Source organism: Pipra filicauda, unplaced genomic scaffold (assembly GCF_003945595.2).
Source record: "Pipra filicauda isolate LSUMZ 115617 unplaced genomic scaffold, ASM394559v2 scaffold214_size1419223_pilon, whole genome shotgun sequence".
NCBI lineage: Eukaryota > Metazoa > Chordata > Aves > Passeriformes > Pipridae > Pipra > Pipra filicauda.
Window position 1 is genome coordinate 1,302,983 of NW_024104326.1, and position 26,848 is coordinate 1,329,830.

General features: G+C 39.0%; 1 protein-coding gene across 2 annotated transcripts in view; it reads left to right on the plus strand.

The window, feature by feature from the left end:
• Window positions 1-26,848, plus strand: part of BMPR1A (bone morphogenetic protein receptor type 1A) — a 79,468-nt gene that overhangs the window by 28,063 nt on the left and 24,557 nt on the right. The window contains exons 2-3 of one of the 2 annotated variants that reach the window (XM_027734617.2): window positions 6,098-6,380; window positions 9,521-9,642. The gene's annotated coding sequence lies outside the window, so the exon portion shown is untranslated. The remainder of the gene's footprint in view (window positions 1-6,097; window positions 6,381-9,520; window positions 9,643-26,848) is intronic. The other variant, XM_027734616.2, reaches the window with a different exon arrangement.

Consider the following 26,848-nt stretch of genomic DNA (forward strand, 5'->3'; position numbering starts at 1 on the left):
TCTGATGTGTAACCACTTTTGAAAAAAAAAAAAAAAAAAAGATGACTTGTGTTTTCTGGGGATAGTATTTAGTTGTCTGAATATCAAGTTTGTCTTACTGTATCAGGAAAAGTACTACCCTGTAAACAGATGAAGGAAAGTTCACTCTACTTGAGATGAGAAACAATCAAGTGCTGCCAAGGTAATTTTGTATAGTTTTATGGATTATAAAGTACTCTTTATATATAGAAAGGTAGGGGGGTTTGTACAATTGAATTACAAAAAATGGTAAAACATTTAGTTCTGTGTCTTCTCTGCCAAAGACTTACAGTTGTCTCTGTAACTTCAGTTAATTGGGGAAGACCAGAACATCCCCATAAATAACCATGCAGAACATTGACTGTCTGAAGTTTTATCCAAAAGGATCTATGAAAATACCTAAATCTTAGATAGTATACTTGGAGTAGATGAATTCTGAAGTTGTCTAGAATACTTTGAAATATTTTTGTATGCCTTTCTTTTTGGTTTGCTGTGTAGTATTATATAGTTAGTGACTTTAAAAAAAAGCAGGAGGCTGGATGTAATGTGGATCTCCAAAGGATGCACAGGTATTGTGCAGCATTCTAAACCTCCCCATCTGCTTCCTATTTGAGCATCCTCATAGTCAGTTTTTCCCAAAGCAGTATAAGTCGCAACTAGTCTGAAGGAAAACACTTTGCAGTACATATTAATAAAATTCTAGTGTTGATTAAAGAATGACTAATCAGAGAAAATAAAGCATGCATTATCCTTTTTATCAGTAAGGACTACATCAATAGGAGCCTAAATGTAGGGTTTAGTGTGTAAGTACAAACGCTCTTCTCTGTATTCTTCATATAATACACATTGCACAGATTTCATCTCAATGTACTTCCCTTGCTTTTGTAGTCACTGCCGATTTTAAAATTTGATGATAGTTGACTGATTCTTTCCTTTTTACTTTACAATGGTGGAAACAAATGCAAATTTTAAGGTTTATATGTTTCAACAGAACTTCAACGGATTTTATTGGGTGAGGCAAGTATTCTGTGCTTTTGTACTTCTATGCCAATAGGATTTTGGTTCCAATATAGGCCATTTAATAGAATATGTACGTTTTTATGACTCCAGGAGGGAAAAAAGTTCAACTTCACGTCTGTGCCAGCTGCTAAGTTCTGGACCTAAAGGTTTCCATACTCTTTTTGAATAGTTCTCATTGCTGACAACTAAAATGCTTGATGGCTGGCCTTCAACTGTGTTCTGTCTGTCAAACTCAACAGGGGAAAGCATTCACACTTTCAGTGTTCTGTTGTGAAAGACCAAAATATGACAGAGCCATAGGTGTTTGTTTTGCTTGTAGTGAGAAACACTTTTGAGCTAATAAAGTGGGTTTATCCTTTTTTATAAGAACATTAATTATAAGGACTTGTAGTGCTTAAAGTCTGTTTGAACTGCCAAAATGTCTAGATAAGTTTGTATTCTCATATCTGAAAGAAAAAGTTTTTTAGCTCCAGCACATGTTGTGTTGGTTCCCCCAGGAGTGTTATTTTACTCTCTTGAATGTTAGAGTGTAGTCCATGTACTTTTCTGTGGGAAAACTTCTGTACTTGATAGGTCTGCTTATGGTGAAGGCCTTTAACCATTTGGTGATGGGGGGGGTCTGAGGTGTCTCCTGATTTCCTTAAAGAATCTGTCATGCCTCCATGTGTTCAGAGCTGTTGAGATGATGGCTCTAACTTAGTGGTTTGCTGAAGGCAGTGATCTTCTTGGAAAGTTTTCTCATTCCCCTTTATGTGTTCCTGTGACCTGTGTTCCCTGTCAGAAGTTAGCAACCCTGCAACCTGTGTTTGAGATTCTGCTCGGCTGGGTGTGTTTGGTTTGCACAGCGAGGTTTTGGTAGCAGGGGGAGAAGGGGGAGCTACATGGGGGAACTCTTTCGTGTGGGAGGAATCCCATGCTGGAACAGGGGAAGAGTGAGGAGTCTTCCCCCTGAGGAGAAAGGACTGGCAGAGACAAAGTGTGTGAACTGACTGCAGTCCCCATTCGCTGTTCCCCTGTGCCACTCGCAGGGAGAAGAGGAGGTAAAAGAGGTTGGGAGTAAAGCTGAGCCCAAAAAGGGACCGGGGAATGAAGTGAAGTGAAGCTGTTTTCAAGATTTAGTTTTATTTCTCATTATCCTACTCCAATTTCATTGGTAATATATTAAACTAATTTTCCCAAATTGAGTCTATTTTGCCTGTGCCATTAATCAGTGAGTGATCTCTCCCTGTCCTTATCTCAACCCATGAGCCTTTTGTTGTATTTCTTCTCCCTGTTTAACTGAGGAGGGCAGTGACAGAGCAGATTTGGTGTGCACCTGGCATCCAGCCTGGGTCAACCCACCACACTATTAAAAAATTTTCAAATTTTTAATTTAACATTTCAATTTAGAAAGGAAAGAAAATAAATATTAATTCTACACACATAGAGGCAATGCAATAGAACATTAGTGTAGTTTTGAAATTGTTTGCCCTGTAGTATTTTGATAGTGCACAAGACCATGAGATTTTAAAGTTGTAGCAGAAATGTTTTTTCTTTTTAACTCAAAGGGTTCCTGAAAGTGTTTCTCACTATTTGAATTACTCTGTAAAAAAGACAAATTGGAGAAATACTTGACCTTTTGCAGGAATCATAGGGGGAGGGAGAAGAGGATCACCTATCAGAATGTGGTCTAATATGTCCCATGGGACAGGCAGAAGCTACATTTCACTGGCTCGTTTGTCACAGAGAAATTGCAGTCTGGGCAGCATTCCCAGGATCAGGCTGATGATAAGACTGCGCGCCTCGGAGTCTGTGTGCCAAGTGATCAAATTTTGTTGTTGCTTCCATCCGCGCGAGGCAACCTATTAGCCAGGTGGCAAGTACGGCCCAGCGAGGGTCTGGAGCACGCTGGGAAAGGTGACTGTGGAATTGGCCTGATGGCTGAACAGCACAGAGCCGAGTTTTGGGGGTTTTGATAAATTTTTGCGACTTGGGAAGGCTTATGAAGTCAGTCGTATCCCAAGTAGCCTTGTGCTTCCCGGGATGTCAAGTGCATCAGGAGACTGTTAATTGTATCCCAGGAGGAAGCTGAGATTGTGGTTGGAGGAGCTTTGGAATGGGTACCTCCAAAGCTGAGGTAAACAGCTGAATTTTACATCTATCTTGAAATGCAAAGGTATTTTTTAGATAAATGGGTTTGGATTCTTTGAGAGCTGTGGGATATGATGAAAGGAGTTGCACAGTGAAGGCTTTAGCCCAGTTGTTATTTGACAAACCTTGACAAGTCAGATTCTGACTCCACCTCTCTGCACTGAATGAACTGGTGGCTTTGATTCGTCCCCATCTGCAGGCCGATGGCTTTCCTTCTGGGGGTGACCTGCTGTATAACTGCTTTTCTTATAACAGCAAGCTGTTGTCAGATTCCTTTTTGCTCCAAAGTTTGGAGAGTGAGCTGATTTTTCAGCTTCTGCTGGCTCACTGGATGAAGAACATTTAAGATGACTGGGAGGAATCCTGTGGCTTCAGTGGGAGTGCAGAGCCTGCTCTCGCAGCACAGCAGGCTGTGGAGTCCTGGGGATGACTCCAGATGATGCAATTACACATGCCAAAATAAAATACTCAAGATACCCTTTAAGAAATCAGGAGGCTTAGACTCTTTCTACTATAGGAAATTACATCTGCCAGGGCAAAGTAAAAGCCTGGTGGAATTTTCTGGCCCTGCTGCCAAGGCTTATGCCTGGATTTTCATGGCCCTGATAATGAATTCCTTGTGTCACTAGATGCTGTGGAGAGTATGGGACACTGTGAGTTATGCAGACTTGTGTCATTCTAGAAAATGCATTCTGTTTGTCTGGTACTGCACAGTCCCACCTTACTCAGGAATTTATTTGTACTCTAATACTTCTAGATATGCCTTGGGGCAATGATTTTTCAGGTGCTTGATTGTGTAGAACATTTTGTCTTATATGGCAGCAGGAAACTGAAGATGATGAAAGCAAAAATGTGCAACAAAGGCAGGGAGAGTGCTTAGTTGTGAAACAGGTCCTTCAGATACCACCTGTTCAGGGTGTGTGCTCAGAAGGGAAAGCTCTGGTTGTTCTAGAGTGCAGATTGTCCCCTCCTGTGTAAAGGGGCCAAATGATGTGAAGAGTCCTCTGATACCTCTTGAGTAGACAAATTGTTTAAGAACCTGGAAAAGCAGCTGTCTCTGTTCTGCAAAAAAATTATGTCACTATGTGAGGCCTAGTCCTTTTATTTAACTTCTAGCTAGTAATGTTCATGAAATAGAAATCTGGTGTCAGTAAGTGGAAAGTTGTATGGCTCTGATAGAGAAGAATTTTTTTCTCAAAAAAGAGGGTGACCTGACTTAAAAGCAGTTGTAGATTTTTAGTTTTTTCAGGTTTTTTTAAATTATATGGATTCATCGTATATTTTCTGTCAGACTGGAAATGAAAGGTTAATCAAGAGTTTTTGCCATTAGTGGCAGCAGCACTCATTCTACCTGCCTACACAACCGACCAGCCAGGTTAGATCACTACTGAAATGATGTTTAAGTCTGTACTATTTCTATGTGATGTCTTGTTTCCTTCAAACTATTCCAAGATAGTATTTCTGAAGTTCTGTAAACTTCCTCACAAATTAGTAGAAATTCTTTTTGCCATCAAGGATCCAAGAACAACCTGGAAGTGCTGGAAAGATCAGTGGTATGCTGAACTAATCTTAGAGTTTTGACTAGATATATAGGAAGGCCAAACCACTGTAATATTGATGTGAAGAATTATATGGCATGCAGTGCTTGAATGTTATATAATTCTTTGCATTTTTAATACCTTGCAAGAATAACTTAATGATTGTTTATTAAAACTCAAGGGAATGCAGGCATAAAATTAATTTTAAAAGTTAGCTTTCATGTAGGTGTGTTTTTACTTAAGTGATTTTGAACAACTTTGTTGCTTCAAAGATTGGATAAATGTTCCTTAACCATATCTCATGCTCTTATTTCCCCTCTTGCTACCTGGAAAACGTGGTGTCCAGAGACTGGAAAGTGATGTGCTTCTTCAGCCAGTTCATTTTATTTCACTGGGTTTGGAAGGGGTCTCTGTTCAATGAGATGTTCTTGCTCATATACCTTCTGTTCCACAGACAAACCCACCCAGCCCCAAATTTGCTTGGGTGGTGTGACATTTGCTTTTCCCGGTGTGCTGTGGGGTTTTTTCTCGCATGCAAATTTGTTGAAGAGGATTTCCTTAATGAATTCCTATCTTTGGATATGATCTTTGAAGTAGGATTTGGAAATTTGATTATGGCTGCTTTCCCTTTACAAAATTCACATTTCACAGCTGTAATAGTCCTGTAAAAGCAATATACTCACAGCTTTTCAAACTCTCTCTGGGTTACAGCAGCTCTGGCTATGTTCTCCAGTAGCATTCATGAGGCTGCTAACTGTTAACTGAAGCATCTTCCAGCCTGCCATATGGGTCTGCAGTGTATTTTCATTGTGCACAGATTTCTAACAAAAAGCCTATTGTTTAGGACTCTAGTTTACCTGAAAAGGAGTAACTTTGCTTCTGAAACTTCTCCCATCTCTGGTTAACAGAGCCCTCAGCTGCCTCGAACTCTGACACTGCACACAGAGACATGTTGAGAGCACCACGTACTTTTCTCCTTTTCCCCTTTGCTCCCACCCCAAGTCTCAGATGCTGAAGGTTATTGCCCCTGGGGTTTGTTTTTTTTTTGGATTTAACTGTTTGTCTCATATCACCCTAGGCCATGTCTGTGCCATGATCTGAACTTACAGAACCTTTAAAACAAGTTCTGTTTCATAAATTGAAGTAAAGGTATGATTAGCTGAACAGCTCCCCTGCAGAAGTGACATTCTGATGGCTGGAGGAAGTGAAAGAGCAGGAAAGAAGTAACTGGAAGCTGGAGTGAATGGTCAAGTATTTAATCCGTGATCTGTGCAGATGAGTCCTTGTATGATCAGATACTTAATTACTGTTGAATCACTTTAACTGTTATGTTACTTTGATTAAGTTACTTTCCAAACTTATGTTCCTTCAATACATGCTGTATTTGACAGGTAGCACGGTCCTTTGTGAGAAAGAGATAATTTAAGATGAATAAAGTCATTCAGCTGAAAACTGGTGAGGCAGTTGGGACAAAGTGGGAATGAATCAGAGGAACAGCAAGTCAAGTGCCTGGAAAGTTTTTGGCATCAAAAGAAGAGACAGGTGAAGGAATGAGTTGAATGTGGCCCTGGAACTGAAGAAACTGGAACTACTGAGAAGGGAAGTAATAACTAGAGATAAGTGGCAAGACAAGAAAAAAGGAACCCACAGCCTGAGTAGAGTTTTCTCTTCAAAGTGAGTCAGTCTGACTGGAGCTTTGCCATTGCAAGTCCCTGCTGTCTGTCTGTCTGCCCTACTTAGAGCTGTTGGTTCCTGCACTTGTGCTAGCAGGGTGACCATCTGTACCCCTCCAACCCTCTCCCTTCTGAATGAGGTTTAAATGAGAGGTTTAAATGAACCCAATTTAGATATTCTGGCAGTTCCCTGGGACTGCCAGTGGCAGGAAATCTACATTTTTCTGAGTTAGCTAGGTAGCTACTGTGTTCATATAATTCACATTATTTTTTTCCCAGATTGAGTGCTGATATTTTTCAGTTAATAGTATATGAGGATCTCAGACTTAATCTTAGCACTGAAAAAAATTTGTGGATAAATTTGTGGATTTAATATGTTATTAGTGACAAGCACTGTGAGGCTTTACTTTTGAGTTTGTGCCACTTACGGTTGTTGTAGTATATAAAGTTCTGATAAAGTTAGTTGTGCAAATAATTAATTCACTGTTTTATTTTGTTCTTGATAGCACTTGTCTGGAAAATGCCATAGAGAATGGCATTAAACATTTTGAAAATTATACATTAATAATTAAGCAGTTTGGATAACCGTATAAAAATAATTATTTAAGTAAATTGATTTTTATAAAATTAAGTATGTTCTCTAGTAGCATTTCATGCTGATGAAGAAGTGGAAGAAATAGTAACACAGTGAAGTCTCTCACATAATTTAATAAGTATCATTAACTCTTGTCCTGTTTCTGACAGAGGTTTTGTAGTTTCCCTTTTAAAAAAGGGAGAGATGAGTTTGGAACTGACACACAAATTCTGTAAGTCATGAAAGAGTCTGTGTCCACATTACCAAGCCGTGAGGTGTAATAGGATCAGATCTGTCAGGTGCTGAGAACCTGGCATCCACACTCTACAGGTGGTGAGAGTTTTATTTCAGGCTGGTCCTGGTCCGATTCTGTGGCTGAATTCCTGTTGGTGGTTGGAGCGTGTACAATGTACACCTGAAGCTCATTCTGTGATCTGATTTTATTCAACAGAAATCTGGTTCATTTACTTGATGGCTGCTTTGCAATGTAAAGCAAAGCAAGGAAAGTAGGGCTGTTTGGGAGATGGACTTCAAAAGTGCAGTCCTGATTTGAATTAAATGCTAATGTAGACATACCTAGAGTCGTGCAGATCAAGAAGTTCACCAAAATAGTTTTGTTTGGTAAGAGAGCTTGGATATCTGATATATGGGATTGGGGTCAGGAGAGGCAGGGAATGCTTACAGAGTTGAGAACAGTTAATTCATCAGTTTGAGAGTTTGGAAAACTATTAGGAGGACATGGTTTTAAAAACAAAATAAACCTGAGCAGCAACGTTCAGAAATGTCTTTACTTTGTAAAGTGGCCTTTTTAAATAATACAAAGTGGACTTTGTATAAATCAGATACTGGATACAGGGAGATTGGAGGTGTAAAAACAGAAAGCACACCAACGTTTTTTCTGTTGTTCTTTTGGAGTCCAGCAGAAGATTCCTAGGTTAGAGAGAGGAGAAGAGATGGATATATTTTACAGATTCTTTACTTACTTTAAAAAAGGGAAGACAATTTCCGCAAACAATATTTCATGGCCAGAATGTTTTTTCAGTTTTACCGTGGAAGAAATAAGTCAAGTGTCAGTCTGTCTGCTCAGAGGAGACAGTTGTGTTTAAGAATTGGTGCTATCTGATATTCAGGGTGGTTTCAGATTACCATTGAGCACAAATTTATTATTTATTACCAAGACTATTAAACCTCAGTGTGTGAGAAACTGTGCTTATAAATGGACATGGAGACAGAAGTATTCTGACCTTCTTGTAATGGTAAAGGTCTTTATGCTGCTTAGAAAGGAAGAGATGAGGAGAGTGGATGCTGAAACTCTCCCTCTGCTGGAAATCATGCAGGCACGTGATTTGTCCATCTGTACCCATACTGTTGGCTTTGGTATTCAAAACTAAGTCATTGCATCTCTACACTGTAAGATTGATTGTGTGTTTTTTAACAGTATAGCCAGATCAGTGGTGTTTAAGCCTTTGTGTTATTTTCAGGGTTAAGATCACAGTCATAACACTGGGACTTCTAAATGATAAACTTCTTGTAGGATCTTCTCAAAAGCTTCGGATGATGGAAACATTTAAAAATTGTGACAGTGATAAAATGGGAATGGTTGACAATAGGTGGCATCTGCTCATCGTGGAATCAAACTAACAAAACTGATAAGCCCCTCTTAGCTCTCCACAGTCCATCTGAAAGCCTTGGGACTGGACACAAGGCAGGCAAGGCTCACAGTTGTTGAGAGCGCTGGGTAAGAGCCTGTGTCGTGCTTTCCTCTGATGCTTGGATGTACACCATTAAAAACACAAATGAAAAATCAAACCCACCTTATTGCCAGTTTTGTCCAGATCTTTGCTTTTTTCTTCCCAGGAGTAATTGTGCCTGTATGCAACTGCAGTAAACCTATTGATTGCTTCTCAGTATATTGCAGTTTCTTGTGTACTGGAACTAAGGGGGTGACACCCGTGGATTTGTGGTGTGAAGCTGCAGTCCTACTCTCCAGTGTTTGATAAAGATTGACTTGTGCATTGTTTGTTTTTTCTGTTGGTGTCACTGACAATATGTCCTTTCTCTAGTCACTGATTTTTTTAAAGAAAAAATAAAAACTGGAAACCTGATATCTTGCAAATCTGGCTGGTATAGACCACATGAACCCAAGAATTATTAGGGGAGACTAGAAAGGCTTATTTTCATAGGAAAACTCTCTACAGAGATTTTTAGCACCCTTCCTCCCTGACATCACCGTTCATCCAAGACAAATGTGTATTTAATCTAAAGGCTAGAAATGTTTTTGTTAGAATCTTATAAATAGATGAGTGATTAATGATATAGTATAAATAAAATTATTTTTAAATTGTTTTTCTTGTCAGTATTTTACAAATATACTGCAACTGTGCAGCTTTTGGAAATGCATGAGTCTTAAGAAGTTTTTGTCTAGCTGGGAGCAGCTCATAATAGCAGGAGGTGCCTGTAATTCCAGATATGAGTATCTGCAATGTGCAGCTCACATTATACACCATAAACTGTCAACACAATTTCTTCAGATATCTCTCTAATCAAATTCTCTTTGTGTTTTGCAGATCAATAGAAATATGCATTTCCATAATATCACCTTTGAACTAATGAAGTGGAAGTACAGATGAAAACAGTCTGGAGGAAGCTTGAAGTACAATACAGTTTCATTCCGTTTCCTAATTCCGAGGTAAGGTTAACACATGCAAAATTTCATTTCAAGAATTTCAGGGATAAAAAGCACATGATAAGCAGCCACCATATCTTTCTTATAAAAAAATTCTGAGCCACGTTTTTGTATGCTAGTGGTGGTCTTTAATACTGTATTGAAACAGCTGTTTGATCTCATCTCTGTCCATCTTTCAGTTATGAATAAAGACTAATCAACATGAACTGTGGAGGCATCTGTTGTACAAAGACACATGGAAAAAAAGTTACAGTATCAGACAAATTTTATTTGGTACAATCTGTCTGGTGATCAGTGTTACTAAAACTTTAATTGATTATTAGTTTATTTTACTTTATTATTTTCCTGATACGACTGGACAGAGGCTTTACAGTGTCAAGGGGCAGGGCATGAGTATATGCAGTTGGGTTGAAAACTCTGGATGCATTGGTACCCACCCAACCACCTCACAAGTTACTTTTTTTGCCTTCCAGTTCATTGTCCTTTTAAAGAGTAGTAGTATTAGCAACAGATGAGGGAGGGAGGTTGTTTTATGCTTTCCCAGTATGTAAATAGCTGATCTGGCAAAAAAATAGAGGGGCAACACCACTCCCACCATGGAATTTCCCTGTCTTGACAGAGTTGGTTGTCTTTTTACTAGGGATTATGGGCTTGTAAGTCCACAAGCACACAAATGGCAAGAAGAAGGAGCTTATCAGAACCAAATTAAAGCAAGTCCTCTTGCTAATAATTTCTGCTCCTGTGCACTGCCTCTTGTTTTCATACCTTTTATACTTGAATTTCAGTAGCAAGGGGGCAAAGACAAAAGACGAAAAATAACATCATCAAGGCCAAAAGAGGAAAATGCTGTAAACAGCAGATGTGAACAGAGTACATCATCCCAGGTGTTGATCAGACACTTTATGTGCTTCCTGAGTGAGAGATCAGCAGTATTGTATTTCATAGCCTGACCTGCTTTAGGTATATCTTTAAGCCCATTTATGACTTTGGACACCCACAAAAACCAGTGAAAGTGAGTGTTTTAGTTTTAAATATTTGTTATATACAAAAGGTGTCCTGTTTGTATCTAAAACTGCTGCTTGATAATTTATTTGTTAGTTCCTAGTTGGTTTACAGAGAGAAATCGAGATTAAATCTCTTTGGTTGTCTCATAAATCTCTTTGGTTGTCTCATAAATCTCTTTGGTTGTCTCATAAATCTCTTTGGTTGTCTCATCCATGTAAAGGTTTGATGAAGGCTATCATCAGTTTCTCTGATAGTTCTCAAGATGGTTTATTTTATCTTTCTTTAATAGAGAATCTCTGGAATACAGCCCTGGAATATACCCCTTCTTTTGCTAATTCTACTCTATTTTTTTGAGACAGCATAAAATGTTCTTACATCTTACATAGTAGTGTAAATAGGTCTGTCTTTCAGGTGCACCTCTGAGTTTGTGCAAGCAATTGTAGTGCAGTGCAACTGGAGAAATTCAGACTAGTATATTATACTTGATCAGGAGGGCTGTGTATGCTTAATTCCCTTCTGGAACTGGTGTCCTGTGTAGTGTTGTTGCTTTGGTCATATGATTACTTTGTTTTCTTTGGGATGTTGAAAACTGGACTTGGATGACTTCCCACCACCACCCATTAAAATGTAAAATACTCCCTTAGTTTGACTTGCCTGCAGCAAGGCATGAATTAGAAGAGATTAAAGACCTCTAATGTACAACTGCTGAACCAATAACATTAGTTGACGATTTAGGAATAACTTCCTACTTTTCAGCTTCTAGTGTCCATAGAGTTGTCATCTTTGTCTCCTCCCCAGCCAGTGGTGGTAGAACCATCTTTTCTCATGTGATGGAGCTTGTTCATTAGCCAGGAACATGTGCCAGGTGTTTCAGAATGAAGGGTGCCAGTGACAGGAAGGTGTTCCTGCAATGATTTTCTTATTAATCATCAAGACTGCCTAAGATCTCTGTTCAGTTAGGAAACAATTATTGGGTAAGGTTGAGTTAGCTGCTATTGAATTTCCTTGGTGGCAAACTATTTGCTAGGAGTTAATTCCATAACAAACAGGCTGAGCCACTTCAGACTCAAACCACAAATGGGAAATGCAGGTCAGTGGGCTCAAAGCATTTTCCAGGAGTGGAGTAACCAGAAGTCCATGTCATCTTGTGAATCATTCCATCAAAACAGGAAGTGCCAGTGGTTCCACTCTGGAGCTGCTCTGTTCTGCAGTGTGCTGTCACACGTTTTGCTGGCACTTTGGTGTCCTCCTAACAGGCTTTCCTTTCTTCCATTTACCCTGACTTACCCTAGGTTGTTCCAATAGTGTGACCGTCCTGCTCTCAGACTGCATAAACCAAGAACCTTCCCTATTGCTAGGCCAAACCTGTCAGGCTCAGGAAGGTCAGATTAAGCTGTCTGAGAATCCCTTCATTTTTGTGTTGGCTCCATTTGGCTCAGGAGCTCCTGTTGAAAGTGTAATGGGCAACAAATCTCAAAGAAATCTAGAAAAGTTCCTGTGTAGTAAGAGGAGGCTAAATTTTGTATCTTATTTCCGTATCTGGGGATGGGAATTTTATGGGGTAGGATAGAGAACTAATTTAAGATCTTATGGTGAGAAAAGTGTACAGGGAGTGCATTCACAGTACAGTCTGAAGATATTTCTATTGATAGGAATGTGTTTTGCAACCAGATTTTTGTAATATGAATGTGTAATTAGAAACATGCAAGATTTCCTTTTTTACTTATTTTTTTTTAATTTATTGTTTAGATTAAGAATGGTAGAATGTGGTTTTCTACTACACTTTAATACATAGATTATTATTGTTTTCTTTCCTTTTTTCATTCCCCTTTTTTTTTCCTTCAGGTAAAACCAAACAGGTAAAGGTTCCTTTTTAAATGGTGCTGTTTTGAAGGAGTTTTAAGTAGTCAGTTACAGAGTAGGTTCCTCTGAGCTAGATTTAAAAGTCAAGAATGTCCTTCTCCAGAGGTTCCAAGGTTATGATGTTACAAGAAGTTTCATGAAATGTTAGGTGAACTGTTTGTAAAGTGTTGTAGTTAATACAGAATTTCATTAAAATCAATGTATTTTAAAATAATAAACAGCTACTTGTGAACTTGCCAAAAATCTAAGATTGATTTAGATAAAGGGTCTTTTTATAATATCTTTAATGTTCATTAAAGCATTAGAAGTAATAGAAACTTGCTAATTTTCTTATTTCTAAACCAGATATGTACTGTCCGTGAAAAGAATTACCTGTGTACCATAGCCAAGTCTAGGTAAAGAAGGAATACTTTTATCATGTCCTTAAAATATGTATGTTTTGGGTTTACAGCACAGTACAGGAATTGCAGGATCTTGAGTAATAATTTGAATCTGTTAAAACTAAAGTATTAAGTTCTGTTACTTTGCTCAAGTACCTATGATGAAAAGTAATTGGGAAGTAAATTTTAATTAACAGGTTAGTCATATGACAGTTAATTTAAATATTTTGCCACTTTTGGAAAAAAAGAGAAATCTGTTAATACTCAGAATGAAAGATAACTTCTTAACAGCACAGGTTAATATAAAAAAGGGGGTTTTTTTTCTTCCATCTGCTTTGTCACTAACTGACTTGATGTGATAATAGCAGTAGCTATTTCTATAACATAATCCAAATATTGAAATGGTGTGCTTTATATGTATAGGGAAGAACAGATGTAAACCACTGGTTCAACTACTGTATGCAAGTGCACAAAGCTTAGGTGTGTGCACCATGTCTTAGGCTGTTAGTGAGTTTGCTAGTTATAGTTAGAACTAAGCAGAAGTTGCTTAGAAACTTAGTAAGCGGAGTAAGAATATGCTGATTTCACAGTGGAATGGCTTGAAAAAGAAACAAAAAAGGCAGGTGAGGCAGCTATATGCCAAAAAGTAGTAACACTTGAGTTGTATTTACTAATAAAAGGTGTTGTTTAGCATGTATTAAAAAAAGAATAATATGGGTGTGGATGATCAAATACACAAATTGCATGGGAAAAAATTATGCATATTCCTGCGTTTGTGTGTGGTATATATACATAACTTTTGAAGAAAACAGAAGTCTCATAGTCATGATTTTTAATATGAATTTCCTAGAAGCTGTGGCTTGCTTATGGTATGAGGAGGTTTTTCTGCCAGGGTTTTGATATAGACACGGCATCTTGTGCACAGATTTTAAATGTTTGCAGTTAGCTACAGAAAATTTGAATCTGTTAGTGATGCTAGAGGGGTCAATAGTCCCATGGATAGGAGAATTTCCACAGTGAAGATCTGCGGAAGGGTTCTCAAATGGCTACACCTGACCATGCTTCAAACACTTTTTGTTGTTCTGAGATCTGAAATTCCTGTTCTCATTCAAACATGTTTCTTCAAGCTGCTGGTGTTTGAAAAGGAATTATTTGTTTCAATTGTCAGGTAAAGCATATGAAATAGTTCACAGAAACAGTCCAGTCGTAGGCTTTCAGTGGAATGAAGGTAAAATGATCAAGGGGTCTGCCTGTGCAGAGGAGGTCTTTGAGATGGCAGTGTATGAGAAGAGGGATATTTATACAGGTGTCTTGGAATTCTGTGCACTTTGAATTGTTACAGAATTTGAAAAATCTACACTTGCAATCTACTCAGTTTCCCCTCCCCTCAGTAAATTTGTTGTTTGGTGATATTGCCCATCTGTGAATTAATAAGACTTTTTTAATGGAGAGGGTGAAAAAGTTTGTGTTATTGGTCTTTAAAAATAGCATTGACGGTTCTGGGTGGTTTTCCCCCTTCCCTGCCTGTTACTCAGCCACAGCCTGAGAAATAGCTGAATCCTTATGTGGGCATACAGTTTGATGGAAAGAAAGCACACTCTCACCAGTCCTCTGACTGGGAAGAAAAGATCTTTTGGAAGTCTTGAACCAGCGAGAATGGCTACTCTTGCTGTTGTTTGTCAGTTGAGTGGATTCAGAATCCAGTTTGAAAAGGCTTTCACCTGCTCTGATGTGGGCTCCTCCATGGCTGCAGGTGGATCTCTGCATCCCTGTGGACCTCCGTGGGCTGCAGAGGCACAGCTGCCTCACCACGGGCTGCACACGGGCTGCAGGGGAACCTCAGCTCTGGTGCCTGGAGCACCTCCTGCCCCTCCTTCTGCACCAACCTTGGTGTCTCTATAGTTGTTCTTCCCGCATATTCTCACTCCTCTCTTCCCTGGCTGCAATTACAGCTGCACAATAACTTTTTTTTTCTTTCTTAAATATGCTGTCACAGAGGTGTTACTGTCGTTCCGGATTTGGCCCAGCCTTGGCCAGAAGAAGGTCCATCTTGGAACCAGCTGGCACTGGCTGTACAGGACATGGGGGGAGCTTCTGGCAGCTTCTCACAGAACCCACCCCTGTAGCCCCCCTGCTACCAAAACCTGGCCTCACAAACCCAATATATTACTGCAGTATTTTGTCTGCTAGTTTTGTTTCAGTACAGTTCTTAAGTCAAATGTGTGAAAAATCTCAAAGAAAGAAGAGGAATGGACAATACTCAGGATGTGATAAAGGATTGGTATTACAAGATACTAATCACCCTTTGTTAGAGAAGGTTCAGTAATGATGCCTTTTTTTTGTCCCCTTTCTCTCTGCCAAAAATCATTCTGTATTCTCCTCAACTAGCAAAAATATTCCTTCCCATTATGGAACCTGTGGTTTTCCTGCAACCTCAATTTTTCCTTCAAAGATTTAATTTGGATCAGCCTTAATTGCATCCTATCGGAGGCGATTAATGTAAGCTAAAGAATCCTGAAAAAAAGAATGTTTGGATAGTGGAGATGTGGAAGGAATAAATTACTCTTAGATGGAATAACAGGCTTGACAGAAGTAACATAAGAAAAGGCAAAATGAGACAGGTGTAAGAATGTGATCTTGAATGACTGAGGAATAATTGAATTGTCAAAGTTAACAAAGAGGTGACTTCGGAAACAGATGGATTTACTTTTACAATTTTTAGCTCAAGGAACTGTTTAAACATCAGAGGAGATACCTTCAAGTTTGAGGATGATGGGGAATGGGAGAAATATTTGCCATAAAAATAGTGTTCAGGTCATTCCTATAGTAGTGAGTCTGGGCAGGTTAAGACATATGCCATAAGGATCAAATAGAAAATTAGGAAACCAAGTGAAATTCATATGAGAAGAGATATATCATATCTGTACTTTCTTAGTTTCTTTAGTTCTTACAATATGGAGAGAAAAGCAAAGATTTGAATGGAAAAAAATGAGGATTTTCTTAGCTAAATGTGAAGTTCATATAATCTACAAACCAACCAAACAAAACCAAGCTGCTATGCTACATGTTGATGTCCTGCTATCCTTTGCTCTGCTGTGCAACAGGTGTTGAAAAACATTTTAGTGTGTTTAAAATAACCTTTTTGCACTGAGAGAAGTGGTATAATTGCTTGAATACAAATAACCACCTAATAAAACTATTGAAATCTAAATATTTTAATCTCATTGACCAGAAAGCTCATGTTTGCTTTTAAATTGTGTGTGAAAAGAAATTAATAGTATTCCTTTAGCACTTGGGTGCAGGGAAATAGGGGACTATAACTGTTGAGGTAAACATTACCTTTGAACTCTTGTCTACTTATTGAAAGATCACTGTGTTTGGATTTAGAAATGTCTTTGAAGCTATATTTGATGAAAGTACATTGTTTAAACTTGAGGTGTAGTTTGTGTGCATGTGCATACCATGTTGTTTCTGTAGTTATTTAACCCAGCAGATCTACAGTGCACCAAGAGTTTAACTTCGGTTTGCATTAAAATTGGTTCTCATCTCGGCAAAACTTGCAGAATAGTAGCAGGGTAAGATAAAGCTCAGACACATACATCTCGAGTCCTGGAAATATTTCTCAGAGCAATAATACTTTATTATATATTTCATATTGAAAATTAAATATTGCACATACTAACAGACACTGAACGCAGCATAGAATTAATTTTGTATTTGTACTGCGGAAGCATTTTCTTAATATAGCAATCTAATTTAATATCTGCAGTATCTGTAAGATAACTCTGTATGTGAGCATGTCATGCTTTACACATTAGCATTTGTCACTCAGATATTGAAAATATCTGAATACTTTGCAGGTTCTAAGTAAGATAATTAATGTTGTAATTACAAGGTATTTGCTCTCAAATGGATTTCGGCGTTTATTATTTTTTTCCTTTCCCCCCCTTCTTTTATTTTCTTACTTTATTGGGCCTTGAAAGCTTTGCTAACTTACTTGTATGTGTCAGGCTTCTCCTTGTAAGCTCTGGGAGTTCCTAGTGAGACAGCTTGTGAGGTTAATACCCCCAGCTGTCCACCTTGCTCTTTTCCTGGAGGTCAGTGCCTCTGTGGCAGTATCAGCAAGTGGCAGCTCATCAGCCACAGCTGTTCAGAGCCCAGCATATTAATTTAAACTGCCATTGATTCTAGTTTAGGCTCTTCTGGACTTGCCACTGACAATACTTGCTCACTTCCTTTCCTCTTGCTGTGATGGTGATAACCTCCTTGTGTTTTGTGCCTGAAGCTTGTAATCTCATAAAAACATCCCAACATGAGTTTCTAGGGTGAGTGTCAAGGCTCACAGATGACATAAGAGCCACCTATTCATTAAAATTTGAAAGAATAAGAGAGGTTGAAATTTTAAGTTATAAGGGCAATATAACAAACATGAAGAACAAACTTAACAGTTAAATGTAATTTGCAAATCACATTGATCTAAAATTTTGTTTCTGTAGTATGAACACTTAAAAAATCATTTTCTCCTGCCACATCAATGTTTTAGGGGAGTGTAAAGGAGGACCATCTACTATTTCATTTATTTATCCTATCCAGCTATTAAAATGCCTCTTTGGAAGACTGATGGAGACTGCTCTTTTGAGAATATCTGTGTGTTATTTGCAGTGGCTTATGGGAACAGCTAGACAGGGAGTTTCTCCTCTCAGCACAGTACAGTGCTTCTGTGGGCATGGCAAGCAGGTGAGGAAAATGAGGATTAAGGCTCACCTTGCCAAGCAGCATTTTGTGTTAGCAGATCATCATAATGTTGAACTTGCCAGTCTTGTCTCTGCTGTTTGTATCGAGCAGATACTGTTAAGAGAAAGCTTGTCTCTTGCCCGTTGCAATGGGGACTGCTGAATTTGATGATTTAAAAATTATGTGGCTTGCTTATGAAGCAATATTTGCAAGTGTGTTTTTATCTTGCTCATGAAGTGATGTATGAATTAATTTGGACAGCAGTTATCTTCTGGGTAGCAGAACGAAAAAATATGTCCGTGTTGACAGTTTTAAGCGTTGTGAGGGCAAACAGTTTGCTTCTTGTGAAATGCTCTTCTGTTGGCCTTTTTTAATACCAGATCACATGTCACTTGCTCTAAAAGGGACACCATAGTCCCTTTGTCAGATACCAGAGGGAAAGGGTTTGCAGATTTGTAAGAAGGCAGCAGTGATTCCTCTGTGTAAGGCATCGCTACTCTGTTTGGAAGGGTTGATTTGTATTTTTTTGGCTGAGGATTGTCTTGGTAAGTAATGTTTCCTGTCAGTTCTTAATAAATTGAAACTCCATCTTCCATGTGTAAATAAGAAAAAAAAAAAAAAAAAAAAGGGAATTAAGGTCTCCTTTGTGTTACTCCTTCCTAAACTTATTTATTATCAGCTCTGTTTGGAAAGTATTTCCTTTAGTAACTTTCATGCCCACAACGTGAGTGTGAGGAGTGAGGGCTCCGTGAATAGCATTATCAGGTTGACTCTTTTGACCTTGGTAATTACTAATCTATGCAATCGGGTATTTCTGAGCCTTGTCAGCCTTGCTTGTTTAGCGTTCTATTTATTTTATTGGTTTCTACAAGCCTTGAATAGGAAAAGAGGATTTAAAGAGAAAATAAAAAAAAAAAAAAAAGAAACCCAACCGCATGTTTATTCTTAAAGGGGGTGGAGGTCTTCTGGAGGGGAGCTGGCTTGCAGAGGGGGAAGACAGTATTCTTATGCTAATCCGCGCTCTGGATAAGGAGCAAAGCAGCCGTGCAAACAATGGAAGTGGAGCCAGAAAGTCTGCGCTGCAGTCTAGCACGCCTTGAAAAGCATGTCAGGCCGGGCGCCTTGGGCTGCCGGGAGGGGCCGCGGGGGGAGCGCCGCCCGCTCCCTTCGTGGGGCTGGCGGCCGGCCAGGAGGCTTGGAAAAATCTCACTACCTAGAAAACAAGAATTAAGGGTGGGAGTGAGGGGAAGAGGGAGAGAAGTATTTTGCAGTCTTTTTTTTTTTTTTTTTTTTTTTTTTTCTCGTGTTAAAAAAAGCTAAACCCCAAGCCCCGCATTGAATTTGTCTCGGCCTCGTCGCTGCCGTTTTCTTCTTTGTACCGAAATTGAAATTCAAGTGATGTGTCTTTTAAATAGCAGCCACTTTTTCTGAGTGTTCTGCGGGAGAGATGTAGATTTTAGCAACGTGCCCCTGCTCGGAAATTAGCCTACACTACCCTCCTGTGGGCAGAGTACTGGGACTGGGAAGCGTGTGGGAGCCGGAGCTGCAGACTGGCCTAAGGATGGGTTTCTGTTCCTCCCTCCTTCCCTTGTAGGAGAAACCAATATCAGGGACATAGCGGAAAAAGCATGAGTTTGTCTACCCTGCTTTGTTGCTGATTAAAGCCAGTGACACACACACACACAAAAAAAAGGCTGTTTTCCTTAGGCATCATGAAATGAAAAATATGCTCTTTAACCACCAAACAAAAACCCAGTTTCTGGAGAACTCTTTGCGAGTTCCAGAATTTGCATAATCATCTTTGCTTTGGAGACAAAAAGTAATTGTGAATTTTTTCTTCTGAATTGGGCAGAGGTTGTAGGTGTAACAGAAATAAACCATGATCATGGGATCTAAGTATAATAAACACCCTGTCGATTTTTTGTTCTGGGGATTTTTTTGACATAGATTAATGAAAAACTGTCCTTAAATTATGAAAAAATTACTGTAAGGTTGTGAAAACATTCATTAATCGTCTTTATAGTGCTGAAAGGGATGTTGCACTTTAGAAACCCTTTCTATTAAAGCACTTATACTTTTGAAGGCACTGGCATTGATTTTAGGGTCCATTGTTCACATCTAAAGAAGTGAGCAAATGTATACTCAGGATTGAGGCCCAGCTTTTTCCCTTCCTCAGCCTATGTATACTGTTTGTATAAAATTATTTTAACTCAGAGCCAAAATGTGTGATAAGTTTTGTAGGCGCTGCAGTATGACCATGATATTTTTAGTAGTAACATGAAAAATTTCTGAAAGTTTTGATGAGTTTTCCTCCTCTCGCTTATGTTTAGTGAGTAAAAGGCATTCTGTAAGTTTGTTTTTGCAAAGGAAATTTAACAGGTTTAGGTTATGATTCCCTGTTTGTATTTGTTAAATTTAGAGATGGAATGCATTACATGTGGAGACTTTTCTCCTTGTTCACATTAACTGGTATGACAGTAAGGAAATAACAAAAATTATAAATAGATAATAAAAACATTTAAGCATGATAGCTTCTGGGTAGAATACCAGGATTTGATGTCATTTATGATAGAAATAGCATGGGTTTCCATTTGCCAATTGTCTAAAGGGCAGAAGCTCTCAGACAGCTAATCTCCAAAGTGATGAAAAAGGGGAAATGGCTCAAGATGCATAAAAATTGTGTAGCAAAATCTCATTTAAATATGCTCAAATAAGAGGATGTGTCATGTTTGTAACAGAGTAGGATATGTCTGAATTCCTGATGGCATGGCACTGGGAAAACAATTTTGCTGCATTTCATTACAGTTAATTTAATGGTAGAAACTTTGTAGCAGTTAGTTAATTGGAATTCCAGAATAACAGTAAGATGGGCATTCAGGAGTCCAATGAGTGGCGTCCCCAATTACCTAATTGTGCTGGGCATGGTGAAAAGCAGCTTTAATTTCTTCATGGTTAACAACTTTGTTTATGAAGCAGACAGATATATCATAATTTAGTACTTTGGGTTCTAAATTCTGCTGTAATATACACACATTTGATATTTGCAAGCAATGTGAAATCTTTCTTTCAGAAGACTTCTGTGTGACTATCCAAGGTGGATTTTGGTGATTTTTCCCACTGGCCAGAAATAAGTCCTTTTGTAACACTGTGAACTGTCTTGCTGCAGAAAACAGCTGTTAGGGACTTGTGTTTTTTTAATGATCAGACATGTTGCAATACATGTATTCTAAACCCATGGTTATAACTGTCCTGCAAAGGGAACTAAGATACAATTTTTCATTTCAGACTTTTGAGAAGGATATAATACACTTCATTTAACATTTCAGACTTCATTGCAGCTTGCAGAGGGAGAAAAAATGTTGATATAATTTACACAATCTCTTGGCTTTTAAATTTATGCAATTGGGAATAGTTTTAAGTAATTCCAATACAATCCATAGTTTAATGGAATTATTTCTGTGAGCTTGAACAGATTAGTGCCTAAACAAACAGGACCTTATTTGAAGTTGGCTTTTTTGATGGCCATGTACCCAACTAGCTTGCAATAGCCAGCAGACTTCTCCATCAGCTGTAGGATTTCTTGACAGATTTTGGTGGTGGATTTACCTTGTTGTTTGTAATTTAACGTATTTGACAGCACTTAAGTGTAGGTAGTTTGAGTGTTTCAATATGACACTTTTCTACAATTTGTGTAGGCATGCTCTGCAATATAATAATAGAAACACATTTAAAAAGTAGGCTTGTGCAAGTATTTGACAGAATGACACAGTGCAGAATCTGACACTTTCTTGCTATGGACTTGGTTAAATTTTACTATTTGACTTTGGATAAACTAAAGCTAACTATAGTTCTTTTTGTATTATGAGTAACAAAATGAAGTTGTAAGAGTCTGCTCCCAGCCTGTCACCTGCAGCTACATGAGCTACATGCTTTGTTAAACTAAAGACTAATTAATTTTTTGGACTCTCTTTAGCTTGAAAATCTGCCCTAGAACCTTCTAACCATTGGTTAGAAATGGTCTTCTAATTTCTGACCTAAATAAATTTTAATGGCTAATCCATACCTACTTGTTGTTGAACGAGTAATTTTCTTCAGGTTAAATAACTGTCTTGTCTTTCCTTATATATATATAAATATATGCTATATTTTCAAAGTGTAATCATTTCTCCAACAACTTTAACTGTCTTAACCATATTATCTTCTTTTCTTTTTGTTTCCTGTAGTGGGTTGACCCTGGCTGAATGTCAGGTACCCACTAAAGCCACTCTTTCACTCTCCTCTGCAGCTGGACAGAGAGAGAAAATATAGCAAAGGGTTCATGAGTTGAGATAAGGATCAGGAGAGATCAGTCACTGATTACTGTCACAGGCAAAACAGACTCAAAGTGGGGATCTTAATTAAATTTATTACTAGCAGAATCAGAGCAGGGGAATGAGAAGTAAAATAAATCTTAAAAACACTTTTCCCCCACCCCTCCTTTCTTCCCAGGTTCTACCTCCTCCCACCCCCCAGCAGTGCAGGGAGACGGGAATGGGGATTACAGTCAATCCATCACAGGTTGTTTCTGCTGCTGCTCAGGAAGAGGAGTCCTTCCCCTGCTCCTGTGGGGAATCTCTGCTCCAGCACGTGGAGCACCTCCTGCCCCTCCTTCTGCACTGACCTTGGTGTCTGCAGAGTTGTTCAGGTGTTCACTCCTCTTTTCTTTGGCTTCAATTTTCATCTGCTCAACAACTTTTTTCTCTTCCTTAAGCATGTTATCCCAGAGGCATTACTGTCATTCCTGATGGACTCAGCCTGGGCCAGTGGCGAGTCTATCCTGGACCTGTCTGGCATTGGCTCTGCTGGACATGGGGGAAGGAAGCTTCCAGCAGCTTCTCACAGAGGCCACCCCTGTAGCCCCGTCGCTACCAAAACCTGGCCATGCAAACCCAGCACATCTCCAAATGTCTTTCTTTCCTGTTCTTGAGATAGTGAGGATCAATCCTTCTGGGCATATGTTGAATTTATCAATCCTATTGTCTCTGTGCTATTCATGCCTTACTGTTTCCCCTGGGAAATTTCCCTAGGAAATACTAGAGTAGTGTTTGTGTTTTTCTCCCAGCAACATCACATAGATGTGTCTGATGTTCTGTAATCAGTTGGTGTCCTTGAGTCCTTGGACACAGCTGGCTCCTATGCATAAGCTTTTGGTCTCTGCGAAGCAGGAATTCTTCAGAGTTACCAATATACATGACTTTCCCAATTTCATGCAGTTGGACTTCATTCCACTTCTGTTACTTTGGTTCTTCATGTGATCCCAAATCTTCTTGCATAAAAGCAACACTCAGCTGAACTGACAATTCATGTTTGTCAGCAAAGTTCATTGAAATTTTGCTTTTTGTGCCTAGTTCATTAAAGAAAATGGTGACTGTTCTTCAATCAAGCTGAATCAAGAATCAAGGTCTTTGAATGTCATTTAAACTAGACTGCTAATCTCTGTTCTTGAAAATACTTGTCTGCCCCGTAGTGAATTCTGTGCTGTTCTTACAATCCCTCTTTCCTTCATCCAAAGCAGTAATTTTCTTTGTGGCACCGTATCAGGTTTTTTGTAATCTAACAGGAAAGTTGTCATGCGCTGGCTTAGACAGTCCAGTTTATCTCTGGCATTCTGTTCCAGCTCAAAGTTCTGTTCGAAACTGTACTTGTGATTGAGGTAATATGCTTACAGCTACCTGAGTCACTTCTTGCCCCAATTACACACAGGAGAAACATTTAATATGTTTTAGTTTTGTTTTGGCAAATACATTAACTTGGTATTATATGTACTGCTGCAAATATTTTGAAATATCTTGTCTGTTGAAGTGGATTATATGTTCTAATTACTGTGAAGTCCAAGATTGACATTTTTTCATGTACTCCCCTTTTACAATACTGTCTTTGTTGTTGCATTCAGCAATATCATTCTTTATTGAAATTTGGAACAGCACAGCTCATTTGGTTTGGGGATCATGCTGTTAAAAATATTACATAGCCACATCTAAAGAACAGTTACCACTGAACTCGGAGTCATTTTGGACCATATGACAGATCTTGCACACTTCCAACTTCATATATTTGGAATCATACAGAGCATAGGACTAGACTGTCGTGATAGTGCCGTGAATTCACTGCCAAGTTCCACTTCAGAAAGAAACACACACAGTTTTAATAACAAAAGCATTTTCTTCAATAAACTCTTATTAGGAAGGATAATAAAATACACTGCAGACAAATTGGGTGTTACAATTGATGAATAAGTTACTTTTTAATGGGTCATAGCTGAAAGCTTCTTCTTGGCTACAGTAGAAAAAAGAGGGGTTGGAAACTTCAAAATCAACTGATTGGCTTATGGATTTGAATTTCTTCAGCATGATTCTGTTGGCAGAGTAGCATTCCAGGTGTTAATTGGGGCTTTAACACATTTGAAGTGGTTATTTAGTCGTGTCATTTTACACTGTTATATCAAGTAGGTTTTGGAGAAATTCCAGCTGTTGCTCACTTTCAATAGTGTGCCTTAGCAGAGATGCTAGTCTTCCTCTTTAATGGGAATTCATTAAAGATTGTGTGATTTGTTTTGGTTTTAGTGAAAGATTTTCTCATATGAAGGTCATGACTATGTCCTTTTGGGGTGTGGCATTTGTTAGAAGCACTAAAACACTAGTCTGGTTTTTTGAAAGGTTTTTAACCTGTTAAACTACGTAGCTGCATTGGCGTGCCAGGTGATCTTTAGAATGAAATGTGTTCAGTTTTGTTTCTGCACAAGACCAAAATAGACTATTAGAGAACAAATTGTCTTAGCTTGTTTAACTCGGAGATTTACAGGAAGAAAACGAAGGGTTCAGGGGATGGGCAGTAGAATAGGATATGTGTCCACACTGCAGTTCACATAGTTCTGGGACATGCTACTGTGAATTGGTGGCTTAAGCTCACCTGCCCTACAGTGAAGTGTTGCCATCAGTGCAGCAGGGCTCAGCAGTGCTTGTCTGCCCAAGGCTTGAACCAGCCATGGGGCCTTCCTGGCTAAGGGGGAACCTGGCACTGACTGTAGCACCAACAGAAAGATCCGCCAAGTGATGGTGCCACATGTGCATAGGAATTTTTCTTTGCATCTTTTGAGGTATTCTCAAATTAGAGTGGGTTTAAAATGGGGAATTATGACAGAATTTGTTCTCTGTTTTGTTTTATTATATAGTTTTATATACATTTTTATACATGTATACATTTTAATACATAAATACCTGTGAAAAGTGAAATATTGGCGGAAGGAAGACTCAGGTACAAAAAACTGGTTCAAGTGGAGAGCATTATTTCTTGCCTAGGCTTGGACAGCACTTTTGGAAACTACCTTAGCTTGTCTCACTGAACAAAAATCATCATGAAATTAGAGTGAGTTGCATTAAAATGTTGTGGTTTCCCATTTTTTCTTGACTTTTTGGTAACATGCTTCGTGGTACAATGGCAAATACATGTTCCTGTGCCAGTGTGCCTGCTGACCTTATCGAACTGGGGAGCAAGATCCCCAATTTTCTGAAAGTTCAAAACACCCCTATTCTTGAAACGTACAAGAGTGTGACTCTGTGTTCCTTCCTGAAACTTGCATGGACAAGAAATTATTTTTAAATATACTTTAAATAGGCTATTACTGGGGGGGGTGGTTTTTTGCTTGATGGAATACTGTAAATAAAGTCTTCATTGTATTACTACATACAAACTGTTGGCAGTTTTCATCTTCCACATGTTTTATCGAGGATTGGAAGTTCATTGCCATTGAAACACAGAATAAAGCAGTATTACTTACAGGCTTATGTTGCTGGTCTGATGTTTTATAGCTAGAAGGATATTCCTTGTCAGCTGTCAGAATTGGTCCTGTTTCTTGTGTATAGGGAGGACTAAGGAGTGAATATTTCTGCTGTCACATTGCTTTACCTCTGCCAGGCCAGGAAGGTCACTTTGAAGTCACTGGTGCTCCAGATGCCTGCAAAACGCGTGTTTCTGAGCCTGTCTCACCATAACCTGGCAGCAATCCTGGCAAAGGCCAGGGCTGCCATGGAGCTCGGGGAGCACAGCCCCGGCTGGGAGCTCGTCCCTGGCTGCCTCTGGCGCGGAGGCGCTTTGTCGCTGCGCTGGGGAGAAGTCAGAGATGTGTGAAAAGTAGGCCAGGGGTCGGGGCGGCCGCCGTGCCCGCCGAAATTGGAAGTGACGGACACCTCCCGGCTCGGCCGCTAATTTGCCTCCATGTTAAATGCCTCCGAAGACTAATTAAAATGAAAAGTTCTTGGGTCTCGCCGACAGACAGATTGAGTTATTGATGCTGGAAGCGGCCACCAACAGTAATTGCGACCCATCCCCGGGCGAACGCCAGTTTTGGCATTCATGAGCAGCGCCAGGCTGACAGGGGTCAGGGGGGTCAACCCCGCCGAAACAAGAGGCCGAGGAAAGGCAAAATCAGCCCTCTGTTCATCGCTGTGCAGCACTGCTTTTGTTGCCATTAACTGTTTAGGTGTTCGAGCTGCTTTTTAGTCCTTTTGAGGCCCAATTACACTTCCCTTGTGAATCGCCACTGAAAAGTTCTTTAAGCAGAATGTGACCACAACTCTTGCAGTCTGAAAAAGTAACTTCTTACTCAGCTTGGCTGTCTTAGCTGTGTGTTCACCCACTGCATGAGGAGAGTTATATTTTATTTGTGGAGCAAATGGCGTGTGCCTATAGTAGCGTAATTTTTCAGGAGGGATTAATTTGCCCACAACTTGGGGATATCCAGAAGGATGTCGTGATTCTAAGTTGGAATTAATATTGTCTTTTTGTTGTTGTTGTTAAAGATGTGGTGCTGTTCTAGGAGACAAAGGTAATTTAAGTATATTAAGTAACTAAACTAATTGTTAAATTTAATACAAATTTAGTTTTCTTCCATCAGAGAGGCTGAGTGTTTTTGCAATAAAGTTTCTCTACAAGCATTTTTCAACTGGTGGCCTAACATGGTAGTGCTTTTTTCCCTTGTAGTGTTGTGGATAGTCACCATTGAGTTTCAATTCTAAGAAAAATAATGAAAATTAGTTTTCATGTCTGTAAAGAAAATAGTTTTCTATTCAATCTGTGTTAATCTGTTGACTACTACCTATAAAAGCTGTATGCAAGTCTAAAATTATACAACTGTGACTACTGCATTAACACATCTAATATTTTTTCTATAGGAATGTAAAAACGTCCCT